Source organism: Hibiscus syriacus, unplaced genomic scaffold, assembly GCF_006381635.1.
Source record: "Hibiscus syriacus cultivar Baekdansim isolate YM2019G1 unplaced genomic scaffold, ASM638163v2 tig00110332_pilon, whole genome shotgun sequence".
In the NCBI taxonomy this organism is placed as follows: Eukaryota; Viridiplantae; Streptophyta; class Magnoliopsida; order Malvales; family Malvaceae; genus Hibiscus; species Hibiscus syriacus.
This window is the reverse complement of record NW_024062688.1, coordinates 1565844-1581186: the sequence shown is the minus strand read 5'-3', so window position 1 is coordinate 1581186 and position 15343 is coordinate 1565844. Positions and strand designations below refer to the sequence as shown.

At 36.6% G+C, this 15343-nt stretch overlaps 1 pseudogene; it reads right to left on the bottom strand.

Annotated features, from left to right (window-relative positions):
* Window positions 1-934: 934 nt before the first annotated feature.
* Window positions 935-10504, bottom strand: LOC120119217 (annotated as a pseudogene).
* Between the last annotated feature and the right edge of the window lie 4839 nt (window positions 10505-15343).

Sequence of the window (15343 nt, the reverse complement as noted above, 5' to 3'; positions counted from 1 at the left end):
ATAATAATAATTTCTTAATCACTGAGATCACTTGGTTCGTGCAATTTGTTGGTATGGTTAAATAAAAAAAATCACATAATGACCATTTTAGTTATTAAGTGTAGAGACATTGAAAGAGAGAATGATATGCTTATTTTGTGTTTCATTCATCAATCGTATTATTATATAAAGTAAAGCTTATGTCATAGGGAACATCTTACATTAATTAAATATATTAATCTTAAGATTAAGCCTATAAATATGTAAATTCTCTCTTAAGTTGGAATATAGAATATTAATCATGATCAATTTGTTACATAAATAATCAATATGGATCTCATTAAGAGCTTTTGTGAAAATATCTTTTAATTTTTCAATTTTCTTATAACCAGAATCAAACCCTATTTGATGTTTTCAAAAATGAAATTGACAATTAATTTTAATGCGTTTCGTTTGTTTATGAAAAGCTCGATTAAAAACAATGTGAAGTGTAACTTGATTATAATATTATAATTTTGTAGAAACTGAAGCCTTAATTTCTACTTTATTGAAAAGTTGTTGCGATTTCAAGCACAGACTTGGTAATAGACTATTATTCCAATTTAATGAGATTATATTATGTTTTTTATTCTTCCATGAAATCAAGTTTCATATAACAAAAATACGATATTCTGTCCGATTCAAATATGAAAAGACCATGATTGTCATGTAGAATTACAAGTTCATGATCATTTTTCAAAACTTGTTTTATGCGTACAGTGGAGGAATATGGACTGAAAACATTTATGTTCATGTTTCCATTTCTGCAAATTCGTTGTCATATTGATGTCTTAATTACGCATGCGTGAGAGTTGAGACTGCTACCCAGTCGCAAAGGAGTCTTTATCAATTATATAGAATCTGTTGATATCGTGTTCATTAAAATCTGTCTTCTGTTTTCTAGTAATTAAAAACACAATTCAAAATGTCGGGTCGGGTCCAGTCCGATTTGGTGGTGTATTCCACATTTTTCTCTGTTCATCATAGCTTCCTAATACAGCAGACTGGTTTTGACCACCTAATTTACCTGCAAATAGATCGTAATAAGAAGCAATGTCAACATTTTCAATATTTTTACTGTTTTCCCTGCTCTTGGTCGATCAAAATCTGTCCATCAACCGATTCAACGCCTTCAGCAACACTTTGATCCCATTCTTCTATTGTTGGTTTCAGATTGTGATGATCCTCTACACGAATATTGCACCAAGGATTTCACCCAAGAATATTTCCTGCAAACCAACAGAGAAGATCTTAACGGTTCTTTGATGGAGAAACTTGTTTTTATTCATAGATTCGAAAACTTTACCATATGGCGATATCGGTGATGAATCTGCTGCAAATTGTAGAGTCTGGAAATAGATGCTTGACAAACCGAGCTTCGGAAGTCTTCCTTGGCAGCTTCAGCCTCTTTAACATCTCCGGAAATAGAAAGACTCTACGCTGAGTTCCAAGTGGAATGAGGGTGATGTTTAATCCCGATTCGAAGACCGTCTTTGTCACAAACAGATCGAGAAACATATTGAATTCAGCATACTTGTTTGACGTAGTGAAAACATTTTCTTTATCATCACAACTTCGGTTGATATGTCCTCCAACAATATAACATTCTGCAATATACAACCATACGTCAATGTATGCATGCATGCATGTATGCCTATACTATTACATACATACATACGTTACGTACATACATGCACGAAAGCATAACTCCAGATCGAGAAACATATTGAATTCAGCATACTTGTTTGACGTAGTGAAAACATTTTCTTTATCATCACAACTTCGGTTGATATGTCCTCCAACAATATAACATTCTGCAATATACAACCGTACGTCAATGTATGCATGCATGCATGCATGCATGTATGCTTGTACTATTACATACATACATACGTTACGTACATACATGCACGAAAGCATAACTCCATACACACATGCATACATATATATAATGTGGGAAGAGTAAATGCATTAGTGAAATCCAAGTATCTGAATTAGTGAAGCTGTTTTTGTTTTTATAATGTTGCCTAAAGTAGACAAAGGTCCATTAGTCAATATGTTAAATCTTTGATGCACGAGTCCTGGTTTTCAATGTTGAAGTCCAAATTTCCAGCGCCGATGGTGTTAAAAGTCAAATAATTTAGGCACCAAATTAGACACCAAATTGTGCTTTGTTAAAATCAAAAATTAGGCACCTAATTTTTGTTGAAATTGGATAATGGGATAATTAATTTTAGTCATTGTAATTTAGGGTATTTATAAGATTAATCCTTAAGTTTCAACTATAAATACCCTAGTTCATTTAGCTTTAAAATCATCCCAAAGCATTCTAGCTTTCTTCCAATACTAGAGAGAATTTAGAGAATTTCTTGAGAGTTGTTTTCTCCTTTTTATCAAGAGAGAATTATCATTGTTTTCTCCTTGGTAGATCGAGAGAAGTTGTAATTCCTATTTTCTTATAGTGAAATTCTTCTACCGTTGCCTGTGGTTTTTACCCTATATTATTTAGGGGTTTTCCACGTAAATTTTGTGTCTCTTTTATCTCATTATTTTATTTTCTCAAATTATCAGTTGCGATTTTGCTCTATCCGATAGCCGTCTTCCGCAACAATTGGTATCAGAGCTAGATTAGAGTGTGTAATATCTGCTTATTGTCTTTGTGGTTGCCACCAAAAGGTGGATCCTCCAACATAAGAAAGTAAGAAATTATTACCCATTCTTTGAAGGTTCCAGAGAACTATTTACGATAGTGAAATAGTGGGAGCTATCCATAAAAGAAGCCATGGTAACGAAATTTGATATTGAAAAATTCAATGGGAGAAATTTCTCATTGTGGAAATTGAAGATGAAGGCTATCCTGAGGAAAGACAGATGTCTAGCAGCTATCAATGAAAGGCCGGTAGATTTCATAGATGACAACAAATGGATCGAAATGGACGGGAATGCTATGGCAAACTTTCATCTAGCGTTAGCAGATGAAGTATTGTCAAGCATCGAGGAGAAGAAGACAACTAAGGAGATATGGGATCATCTCACCAAATTGTACGAGGCCACATCGTTGCACAATAAATTTTCCTTAAGAGAAAATTGTACACTCTCCGGATGCCAGAATCTACTTCAGTGACTGAGCACTTAAACACGCTGAACACTTTATTTTCTCAGCTTACATCCCTAAGATGTACAATAGGAGAACAAGAACGTGCTGAACTTCTACTTCAAAGTCTACCTGATTCGTATGATCAACTCATCATCAACTTGACAAACAGTAATGTCACCAGTCTAGTCTTCGATGATGTTGCAGCTGCTATTCTACAAGAAGAAAATCGGTGCAAGAATAAGGAAGACAAACAAGTAAATCTGCAACAAGCAGAAGCGTTGACAATGATGAGAGGGAGATCAACGGAACGTGGCCAAACCAGCAGTCCAAACATGGTAGATCGAAGTCGAGGAGCAAGAAGAATTTAAAGTGTTACAACTGTGGAAAGAAGGGTCACTTGAAGAAGGATTGTTGGAGTCTAAATAAAAACTCCAATCCACAAGGCAATACCGCAAACACTTCAGATGATGGGGATGCTCTATGCTGTGAAGCGTCAACCACCGTGGAAGGAAGAAAACGATTTGCAGTATATGGCTCATTGATTCGGGAGCAACATATCACATGACCTCAAGAAGAGAATGGTTCCATCATTATGAAACTGTTTCAGGAGGATCTGTGTATAGTTACAATGATCATGCCTTAGAAATCGTTGGCGTGGGAACCATCAAATTGAAGATGTATGATGGAACAATTAAAGTTGTTTGAGATGTGCGGCATGTGAAAGGTCTGAAGAAAAATTTATTATCCTACGGATTGTTGGATAATAATGCTAGCAAGATTGAAACACGGAAAGGAATCATGAAGGTGTTCCGTGGAGCGCTTATGGTGCTGAAAAATGAAATGATAGCTGCAAACTTGTACATGCTGAAGGGAGAGACATTGCTAGAAGCAGAAGCCTCTGTTGCCTCATGTAGTTCAGATTCTGCAATGCTATGGCATAAGAAACTTGGACACATGTCAGAACAAGGAATGAAAGTCCTTGTGGAGTAAAAGCTACCAGGCTTAACAAAGGTATCACTTACTTTGTGTGAGCATTGCATAACAAGTAAGCAGCACCGGTTGAAATTCAACACATCAAATTCTAGAGGCAAAAGTGTTCTAGAATTGGTTCACTCTGACGTATGGCAAGAACTAGTAACATCCTTAGGTGGAGCAAAATACTTTGTCTCATTTATTGATGACTACTCCAGGAGATGTTGGGTGCACCCTATTAAGAAGAAGTCAGACGTGTTTTCAACTTTCAAAAAATTCAAAGCGCGGGTGGAACTTGATTTTGGAATTAAGATCAAGTGTTTCAGAACAGATAATGGAAGAGAATACACAAGCAAAGAATTTGATGACTTTTGCAGGAAAGAAGGCATCAAAAGACAGTTCACAGTGGCGAACACTCCTCAACAAAATGGAGTGGCAGAGAGGATGAACAGAACCTTGTTAGAAAGAACAAGAGAAATGTTGAGGGATGCATGCCTAGAAAAATCATTCTGGGCAGAAGCAGTCAATACCGCCTGTTATTTGGTGAATCGAGCTCCATCAACTGCAATAGAGCTGAAGACACCAATGGAGATGTGGACTGGAAAACCAGCTGATTATTCAAACTTCCATGTATTTGGAAGTATAGTGTACGTGATGTACAAATCCCAAGAAATTTCAAAGTTGGATCCAAAATCCAGGAAATGCAAATTCTTGGAGTATACTGATGGAGTAAAGGGGTATCGCTTGTGGGATCCCACTGCTCGCAAAGTGATCATCAGTAGAGATATTATCTTTGTAGAAGATAAACTACAAAGAAAAGAAGACGATGATAGCGCTGAAAAGTCAGAGACTACAGATACATGTGGAAAAAGAGTTTGAAGAAGGAGATTCTTCTGAAACAGAACCAGCACATGATGAACAAGAACCAGAGAGTTCTGAAGCTCCAACAACTCGCCAATCAGATCGTGTGAGAAGACATCCCAATTGGCACTCAGATTATGTTATAGAAGGTAATATTGCATACTGCCTTTTAACAGAGGACGATGAGCCATCAACATACCAGGAGGCAATAAACAGCTCAGATGCTTCACTGTGGATGATGGCGATGCAAGAAGAAATCGAAGCCTTCATAAAAATAATACATAGGATTGTGCCACTACCACAAGGAAGGAAGCCAATTGGTAAATGGGTCTTCAAATCAAGCGAAATGGTGACGATCAAGTGAGAGGTATCGTACAAGACTGGTGGTCAAATGATATGCTCAAAAGAAGGTATTGATTTCAATGAAATATTTTCTCCTGTGGTTCGACTAACAACAGTTCGAGTAGTTTTGGCAATGTGTGCTACATTGAACTTACATCTAGAGCAGCTAGATGTTAAAACAGCTTTTCTTCATGGAAATCTTGAAGAAGAGATTTATATGCTCCAGCCTGAAGGTTTTGAAGAAAAAGAAAAGAAGAACTTGGTTTGCAGGTTGAACAAATCTCTGTACGGTCTAAAGCAGGCGTCGAGGTGTTGGTATAAGAGATTTGATTCCTTCATTATGTGCCTTGGATACAACAGACTTAATGCAGACCCTTGTGCTTATTTTAAGAGGTCTGGTGATAACGATTTTGTTATATTACTGTTGTATGTGGATGACATGTTGGTTGCAGGACCCAACAAAGATTATATTGAAGAATTGAAGGCATAACTGACTAGGGAATTTGAAATGAAGGACTTGGGATCAGCAAACAAGATTCTAGGGATGCAAATTCACCGAGACAGAAGTAATAGGAAGATTTGGCTTTCACAAAAGAATTACTTGAAGAAGATCTTGTCACGATTCAACATGCAAGATTGTAAGCCAATTTCTACCCCTCTTCCTATTAACTTCAAATTATCCTCCAGTATAAGTCCTAGCAGTGAAGAAGAGATGATGGAGATGTCTCGAGTACCGTATGCATCAGTAGTGGGAAGTTTAATGTTCGCTATGATATGCACAAGACCAGACATTGCACAAGCAGTGGGAGTGGTTAGTCAGTACATGACGAATCCAGGCAAAGAGCATTGGAATACAGTAAAGAGGATCCTAAGATACATCAAAGGGACCTCAAATGTTGCATTATATTACGGAAGATCAAACTTACTAATCAATGGGTATATAGATTCTGACTATGCAGGGGACTTGGATAAAAGCAAATCTACTACAGGATATGTGTTTAAAGTTGCTGGTGGAGCTGTAAGCTGGGTTTCAAAATTGCAGTCAATTGTGACTACGTCCACAACAGAGGCAGAATATGTAGCAGCTACACAAGCCAGTAAAGAAGCAATTTGGTTGAAGATGTTATTGGAGGAGCTTGGGCACAATCAAGAGTATGTCTCTCTGTTTTGTGACAGTCAAAGCGCCTTGCATCTAGCAAGGAATCCATCATTTCATTCAAAGACAAAGCACATACGAGTTCAGTACCATTTCATTCGTGAAAAGGTGGAAGAAGGAACGGTAGATATGCAGAAGATCTATACCAAAGACAATATAGCAGATTTAATGACGAAGGCAATCAATGCTGATAAATTTACCTGGTGTCGATCCTCCTGTGGCCTGTCAGAAACGTAAGCAACATGAATGTTTATGGTAGAAAGAATGGTGTGAAAATATGATTATTCCAATCAAATCTTCAAGTGTGAGATTGTTAAAAGTCAAATAATTTAGGCACCAAATGGTGCTTTGTCAAAATCAAAAATTAGGCACCTAATTTTTGTTGAAATTAGGTAATGGGATAATTAATTTTAGTCATTGTAATTTAGGGTATTTATAAGATTAGTCCTTAAGTTTTAACTATAAATATCCTAGCTCATTTAGCTTCAAAATCATCTCAAAACATTCTAGCTTTCTTCCAATATTAGAGAGAATTTAGAGAATTTCTTGAGAGTTGTTTTCTCCTTTTTATCAAGAGAGAATTATCATTGTTTTCTCCTTGGTAGATCGAGAGAAGTTGTAATTCCTATTTTCTCATAGTGAAATTCTTCTACCGTTGCCCGTGGTTTTTACCCTATATTATTTAGGGGTTTTCCACGTAAATTGTGTCTCTTTTATCTCATTATTTTATTTTCTCAAATTATCAATTGCGATTTTGCTTTATCCGATAGCCGTCTTCCGCAACAGATGGTTGTTTTAGTAATTCAACTGTGTTTTCTGCTGTATATCAGCAGTGAAAGTCCAAATATTTCAGTTCTAACTTCTTCAGATAGTAGAAAGAAGGATATTAGAAGAGTACCTTCGAGGACTTCGCGGTAAGTCTCGAGCTAATCCGTAAAGAGTATCTGAATCAAGAAATCCCCTGCTTCCATGTGGGATAGCCTTCGCACGTGCAATCTCCAACCCGAGGGAAGACTTTGTCTGATTGATTCATAGAAATTACATCTCCGAGGTCAACCGGAATGTCGTTCCGGCTCATCATGTGCAGTAAATCATAGATGATATCTATTGCTGCAGGATTAGCCCAGCCAGTTGGAGTAGCTAATATTGCCAGGATAAAGAGAAAGATGACGGACATCAAATTGAACATGCTGGTTCAAATAATCGTTTGCACAGCGTATGAAGCCATTCGCAGCCGTTCTTTTGAGAGCTCGGACATGTGTTTTCTGGTGACATTTAGAAGTGAAACCATTTACATTCAGGTTGAGAACTTCCACATGCACTTTGAGGAGATAAAATAGAGACAGAAAATCCGGCCCTCATCCATATCGAACACAACTGGTTTCCGAGCTTCTTGTTTCCAAAATCTGGCTTGTAAAGAACTTCTCTGTAATAAGGAAATTCCGTTGAAAGATTGAACCTCCCAGTTTGTTCCAGGCTCTTTAGAACCTGTTTTTTATCAATGTGTATGGCATTCATCAGTACACAGATCATCTGAAATCAGACTGATTAAAGCTAAAATAGTGAGAACTTACAGCCAAAAACTTATGAAAAATTCTCGATCGAGTTTGCTGTCAACATCCGTATTAGTTTTAGCCTTCGTAGCAACAAGAATGCAAACTGCACCGGGACTGGTCACCTCCATCGTGTAGCCATCCTATATGATTATAATGCAATTACATCCCTCGTACATTCATCAGTACACAAATCATTCTGAATATCAGACTGATTAAAGCTAAAATAGTGAGAACTTACAGCCAAAAACTATTGAATCGATCGAGTTTGCTGTCAACATCAGGATTAGGTTTAGCCTTCGAAGCAACAAGAATGCAAACTGCACCGGGACCGGTCACCTCCATCGTGTAGCCATCCTATATGATTATAATGCACTTACATCCCTCGTATAGTTACGGTTAGATTGTTAAGCCGAAAATGACCTCCGAATTCATGGTGAATTAAACCTAACCTTACATTTCCCTTTTCCATTCTCTACAAAACAATATGGATCTCGAAGTCCTGTCTGAACATGACCACTATGATCTCCATCTTTCTTCAATCTGAACTTTGGAACTTCAAGGTGATCAAAGAATGGATTTAACGACAGTGGCATTCATGTATTCCATTTCTGCGAATTCATTCTACCCATTAATCATGTCTGAATTACGCATGATCGAGGCTGCCGCATGAAGGAATTGTACTGTAAGTAGCAACAGCAATGGCATTAGCAGTAGAGAAATACAGTGTTATTTGTTACATATGCATTACCTTGCCGGATTTATCAGCAGAATGAGGAGCTAGTTTTGTTTTCAACGACCGGAAGCAGTATTCTGACTCATAAGTGCCTCAGCTCTCCTCGAATGCCTTGAGAAACTCCTCAGTTATGGGGATTGTGTTTGTTGCATCCAAGGGAACAATGGTGATCGGAATACCGGAATGAAACACCTGCGATATCAGCCATACGTAAACATCTCTATACACATTCAGTCGACAAGAACATGGAGTTTTGATGTTATTAACAGATCGTTTCTCGAGTTACCTGATAAGCTGCAAAGGATCTCCAAGATATAGAACTCAGCATAAGGATTACTATGTAGTCAGTGAACAGATTACCAGGACAATCACACATGCCTGGCTGGCTAGACGAGCTAGCATTCCCGAAACAGCAACCCCTCGGATTTTCGGACAAAACCCCACCACCCATCACATATATATGCTCAATATTCTTCTTAAGATGTGGATAATTCATTAGAAAAACGGAAAGATTCGTGTGAGCTCCGATTAGGAACACTGAAACCGGACCTGCATATAACGTTTCTATCATAACTTGTTGAACAGTAGGCTGTTGAAGAGGTGAATATCTCCTACTGCCCTGATTCCATGAAAAAGAAACCAGATAAAGGAAGCTTCGAATAGCATATAATGAACATGAAACTCAACAATTCAGCTCTCATTGGGATGTTAATTGAAGAGTTACCTGTGGAAGAAAGGCTTTTCGAAGGCCAAAGTTAGTATCTATATCTAATCGTCATCCATGGCCTACAGGAATTGCTTGTCTATATTTACAATACCCAACTGTAGTCATTCCCTAGTAAAAAAAAATTGCAGAATTTAAGCATAATCAACAGATAGTCGAATAACATAGTGTACTGATGCTGATAAATGTAACTCTAATGACTGGATTGAAAATCGAAATTTGACCTGTTCAATTATTGGAAGATATCCACCAACATTTGGCAATATGGTGCCATCTTCAAGGATCCCACCTTCGCCACCGACTCCGATGGCTAAGTCGTTGGGATTCAATATGATTCACAGCATGCCCTGCATCAGACCATAAATTGCATTGATTGTGATTTCCTGCATCAAATTACTATAGGTGAGTGTCGGATATGGCTTATGAGTACATGTCTGTCACGAGTATACTCATCACAGTACTAAATTACGGTAGGCTACATTGTAATATTTTAAGAAACAAATCACGCGGTAAGGTCCCAACAGCAACCGCGTTAAGAGCATGAATTATTGTACATGAAAATGACATTGATAGCAGAAAGTAGCACACCTCAAGTTCAAATTCAGATCGATTAAGCTTCAAGAGGTAAAGGAGAGCAAAGAAATCATCAGTATCCACATCTGTATCCAAAGAATTCGAAAAGGCTTGGCCTCAACGCGTTAAAATTGCTCCAAAAATTGTACAATCAAAACTAGAGCAACCCAAGATTCTGTCTCCTCCGATTGATGTTCCTCCCCGACAAATAGCGAGCAAAGGACAGCTTTGAGTTAACTGAAAACAACTGTTAACACCGATATCAATCAAAAGTCAAAAAACAACAAGAAAGATGTATTGAGAGCATGGATTTAAATTGCAGTTGAGGACTGTGATTCCAATAACATACCGCTATTTAAATCCGAATAAAAAATTAAACAAGCAAACATGATGTTCTTTAAGATTGAAGAGAAGATGTAGAAAAGGAACCGTTTGGAATAGAAATCTCGCGCCCATCATAATTCCCAATCATTTAGATTAAAACACGTGTATTAATGTTATCTAGCAACTAACAGAATTCTGCCCTTAGTTTTGTTTACTTTTTATTTAATGCATTTTTTCATTTTCTTTGTAAAACAAAACCCCGGTGCCTGCTTATGCTAAGTGTTTGTAGCTAGCTAGGCCCGTGCCACCCTATATTCAAATAATAATGATACTATATTTTGTCAACTTTAATAAATTCTTTATTTAATTTCTTTTTTTAAATTATTTTCTTATCTCTTATGATAATTCGATATGGTTAACTTATTCTTCCTTTTTAATATTAAACGTAGATTTAATTTTTAATTTAATTTAAATAAAATAACTTTAGTTTATGTTATTTTGGATATTATATGGTATTTTCAAAAAAATATCAGAAGTTTTTAAAATAATTATTTTTAGTAATAAATAAATAATCTTATACATCATGTTAAGTTATTTTTATTTTAGAAATAATCAATTTCTCTATTTCAAAAATTAATTATAAAATAAATAAATAAAACTTGATTCAGTCTAAGTCATTGTGTTTTTTTATGAATCTATTGAGTGGATAAAAGTATGTTCTCTTCGAAGTTTCGGATTTGACCAACTACGTTTGGGTGTGTGTGCATTTTCAATGACTAAGTAAGTATAAACATACTACATTGTAATCATTTCAGACTATTCAAAATTATGGAATCATAAACTATTCAATACTATGACTTTACTTTTGAACTATAAACCATTCAATAAAGTTTGGTTTTTAAAAATTGTTATATATCTGGAAGTCACTTTTGATATCAGTCCTTCGTCAATAAAAAATTAGCTTACCCCTAGGTATGGAGTAAGAGGGAGATAGGGTAGTAGGTTGCCCCCAATGTCAGGGGAGAGAGATTCCGTGAAAACATCCGTTATGAACCTCTCAAAAAGATCCTTTCGTTATTAAAATCTTCAAGGAACTATAACCTTCTACCATAGGAGTATCGTTATCTTCGAGCTAGACATAGCAGATTTCTGATAGGGCATATCTATTCTTAGAATGAATTAGAATCTACGACTATATTTATTTATCATGTTGACTTACGAGCAACCAAAATGCCCTTTGTCTATGCTCCATCATCTAGAGTTATTATAAATACCTTTCAACTACAATTGAGAGATCCCTTGGCTACTTTCTTCACTTATATACCAAAAAATACCGATCAACGGCAATTTTTTCATCAAACATGAATCTCCATCAATATAGAAAAACAATTGTCAAGGTTGACGACAAACATATTCCACCAAAAAAATTAATTATTAATTATATTTGAAATATTTTGAAGTTTTAAATCACATAATATCAACGCTACTAAAGCTATATTATTAAAAAAAATTGAAAAAATTAATAAAATTAAAATTATTATAACGTTTTTAAAAGAAAAACAAATATAACTGAATGCACCCTTAACTTATAAAGAATAATTTAGTGAGAAAATAAATTAAATTAATTAAAATTGACAATATTATTAAAGAAAATAATAGTGATCTTTTTTACGGGAACAAAATGAAAAATAAAATAAAAAAAACAGAGATAGAAAGCGAAAGAGTAAATAATTTTTCTTGTTTTTCCAAGGAATATGGGCGTCCTCTGAAAACTCCAATGGTGATAGCGAAACCGTGGCTGGTTTCTCAGTCAACTCAGGTTGATTCTAGGGCCACAAAGAAAGTGCGGTTCAAAGGAAAAACAGATGATTTTTCAAGACACGTGAAAGAGGCAGCAGATCAAGTAATCCCGGGAATGTCCTACGCAGCGGTGTTGGCGGGGAGAACTCAAGATGGCTCTAAGGACGGTATTCCCTTAGGAACGCCTGAGGAGGAGATCGACTTGGCGGATGATATCATTTCGGGACTCATCTGGGATTCCGTCTATCCAATTTACTGATCGGGCTTATAAACTCATGCAAGCAACCATGTCCAATACTGTGATCCTCAAGTTGTTGGGAAGAAATATAGGTCTCAGCGCCCTCAACAACAAAACGTACTCTTTGGAAACCCACCCAACACTTCACGCTTATGGATTTGGAAAATGGATATTTCCTCGCACGTTTCCTATCGGAGGATTACATCAAAGTGTTAGCCGAAGTACCATGGATCTATGGCCAATACTTAACGGTGCAACCTTGGACTATGGATTTTAGCACGTCCTAACCTACCCACGACGGTAATTGTCTGGATTCGTTTTGGACTACCAAATACTTGTACAATAAAAGAATTCTTAACAGTATTGGTAGTTTAGTAGGAAAGTGTCTAAATTGGACTTCCAAAAAGACACTAGTAACAGAAGGAAGTTCGCTAGAGTGGTCGTCTACGTTGATCTCACGAGACCCCTGATCTCTAAGGTGGTGGTGGGGAATAAGGTTCGGGTGATCGAGTATAAAAACCTCCACTCATCTGTTTTGGTTGTGGTCGTTTTGGACTCTCAAGGAGGCCTGCAGTTTCCACCGCAATAGCCATGATTATGCTAATGTCGGTCATACCAATTCCCCTAACACTGTTCAAACTATAGATGGTATGAACACTGAGACCCTGGGTGTGACTATAGACACTGTCAACAAGGAGTCGGATAATAAGGATTCTTCCTTATGGCCCTTGGATGGTAGTCGATAGGAGACGACGGAAGAATCCCACTGGAACGGTCAAGAAACCGGAGCAGAATAGGATAGCTAAAAATCCGGGATCTCGATTTGCAGTCTTAAACAGGGCTGATCATTCTATTGGAAAATTGCCTATACAAAATGAGGAGGATCTGGAAAAACAAATCAAAACTGCTCCTGTTGCTCAATATCCCAAAATTATTGATAGAAATGGAGCACTGCTAGTCAAAATCAGACTATGCTCATTAATAACCCAAGGCAAATTAAGCAGGTTCCTACATCCAATGGTAATCAAGGTCGTGATTCCCTTATTAGAGGAAAGTCCAAAGCTGTTCAAATAATCTCTAAGGAGGCATCAATCACGTCTTTGGGTCTCACGATTCAAAATAGCTATAATCAGGTTAGTATGTTTCTAACTCTCAACCTATAACGACTGACCATGTAATTATTCCCATGCAGGAGAACCACTTGCTCGATGCCATGCAACCCATAACTCCCGAGGAAAACGCTGGCCCGTCGAATACTGAAATGGTGCAACTAAATGTTCTAGCTTCATCACCAATACAAATCCAATATTTGACAATTCCCTCGGGCTTCAGGGTCAACAGTCGGCTACTTCCATAAACCTTCAACTCATACATCTATGATCTTAAGGAAGGACAGAGAGCTAGCATTCAAAATGACCGGTCTACGCCTAATAACCGACGAGCTCCATCCTCGAGAAGCAGAGTGGCTCCGTATGTTATTCGAAATAAGGGAATTAAAATCAAAGGCCAACCCCAGTCTCGCCCTTGTCAAAGATGCTATGAACAATGTCTTACAAAGCATCCAAGGACAAATTCAAGCCAACCGGGATGATGTGGAGCAGAATGTCGTTGTTCAGAACAACGTTCAATAAGGTCCGTTCGTTTCTCTTTCTTTATGGATTTTAATTTAATGGCTTGGAATTGTCAGGGATGCGGAAATCCTCGTTTTCTTAGAACCCTTAAAAGTATACGCATGAGCATAAACCCCATATGTTGGCCTTGGTTGAAACCCGCATTAGTGATCTCAAGCTGATAAGGTCATGATTGTACTGGTTATGCTAAGTCCTACGGAGTTGAAGAACTGGGTTTTCTGGTGGTTGGCTGTTTTTGAATGACACCATCTCAGTCTTTATAATGGCGGCTCATCCCCAGTTTATTCACACTAAAGTCACGGTTGGCATACCGGCCAAACACTTCTTTGTTACGGTGGTTTAGGGTAACCCGGAAAAGAAGAAACAGAAAGCTCTCTGGAAAGATCTTAATGATGTTCATAATAACTGCAATTTGAACGGAACCGTCGTGGTCTTTCGTTGGACCCATGGATTGGGGAGGAAACGGTAACTCATATTCTATGGTGACACGTGACAACGTCTGGTTGAAGAAAAAGTAATTAAATAAATTTAATATATATATATATATATATATAAACTTTCTATAAAATGATGTGTCACAATCTAGTTAGATGACTAAATTTATTTAACTAAATTAAATTTAAGACTAAATTAATAGAATATATAAATATTGAAGACCAAATATATAATTATACCAGATTTATTAACTGCCACATCATCAAGTCTGTTAAATATTATCGTCAGGTGGCTTAATTGAATACAATTAAATAGTTTAATAGTCTGGTTGACAAAATTGAAAGATCAATGATAAAAGTAAAAGAGTTAAATAGTTAAATAGTCAATGTTTAGTTTACTTTTTTTAAATTTAGTGAGGAAAATATACAAAACTTAAACGAAAGTGATAAATTTTGTAATTTACACTAAAAGAAATCAAATATATAAAACTATTTAAATCTGCATTATCCATTATATTATTCAGTAGATGTATAGATGGACAAAATCGAAGAATAATCCTCTGACTTTGAATATTACTACTCAAAAATGTAATTTGATAAATCAATACAAAGCAGGATCAAGTTAACCTGACATGGAAGAATACATAAGGAGAGAAAATGTGGTGAAAATATGTGGCAGAGAGATGGGATGATCTAAAAGTGTAATTTTCATGGAGTTGAAGCAAACAACAAGATTTGTTCCGACATCATTATGCTTATGGGGTTTATCTAGGGATTTAAATTACGGTTGTAATCGTATTTTTTTTTCTTTTATCATAATTACGAAATTAACGGACACTATTATCATTGTGGGTATCATGGTCATGCAATAACGTTTCGAACGG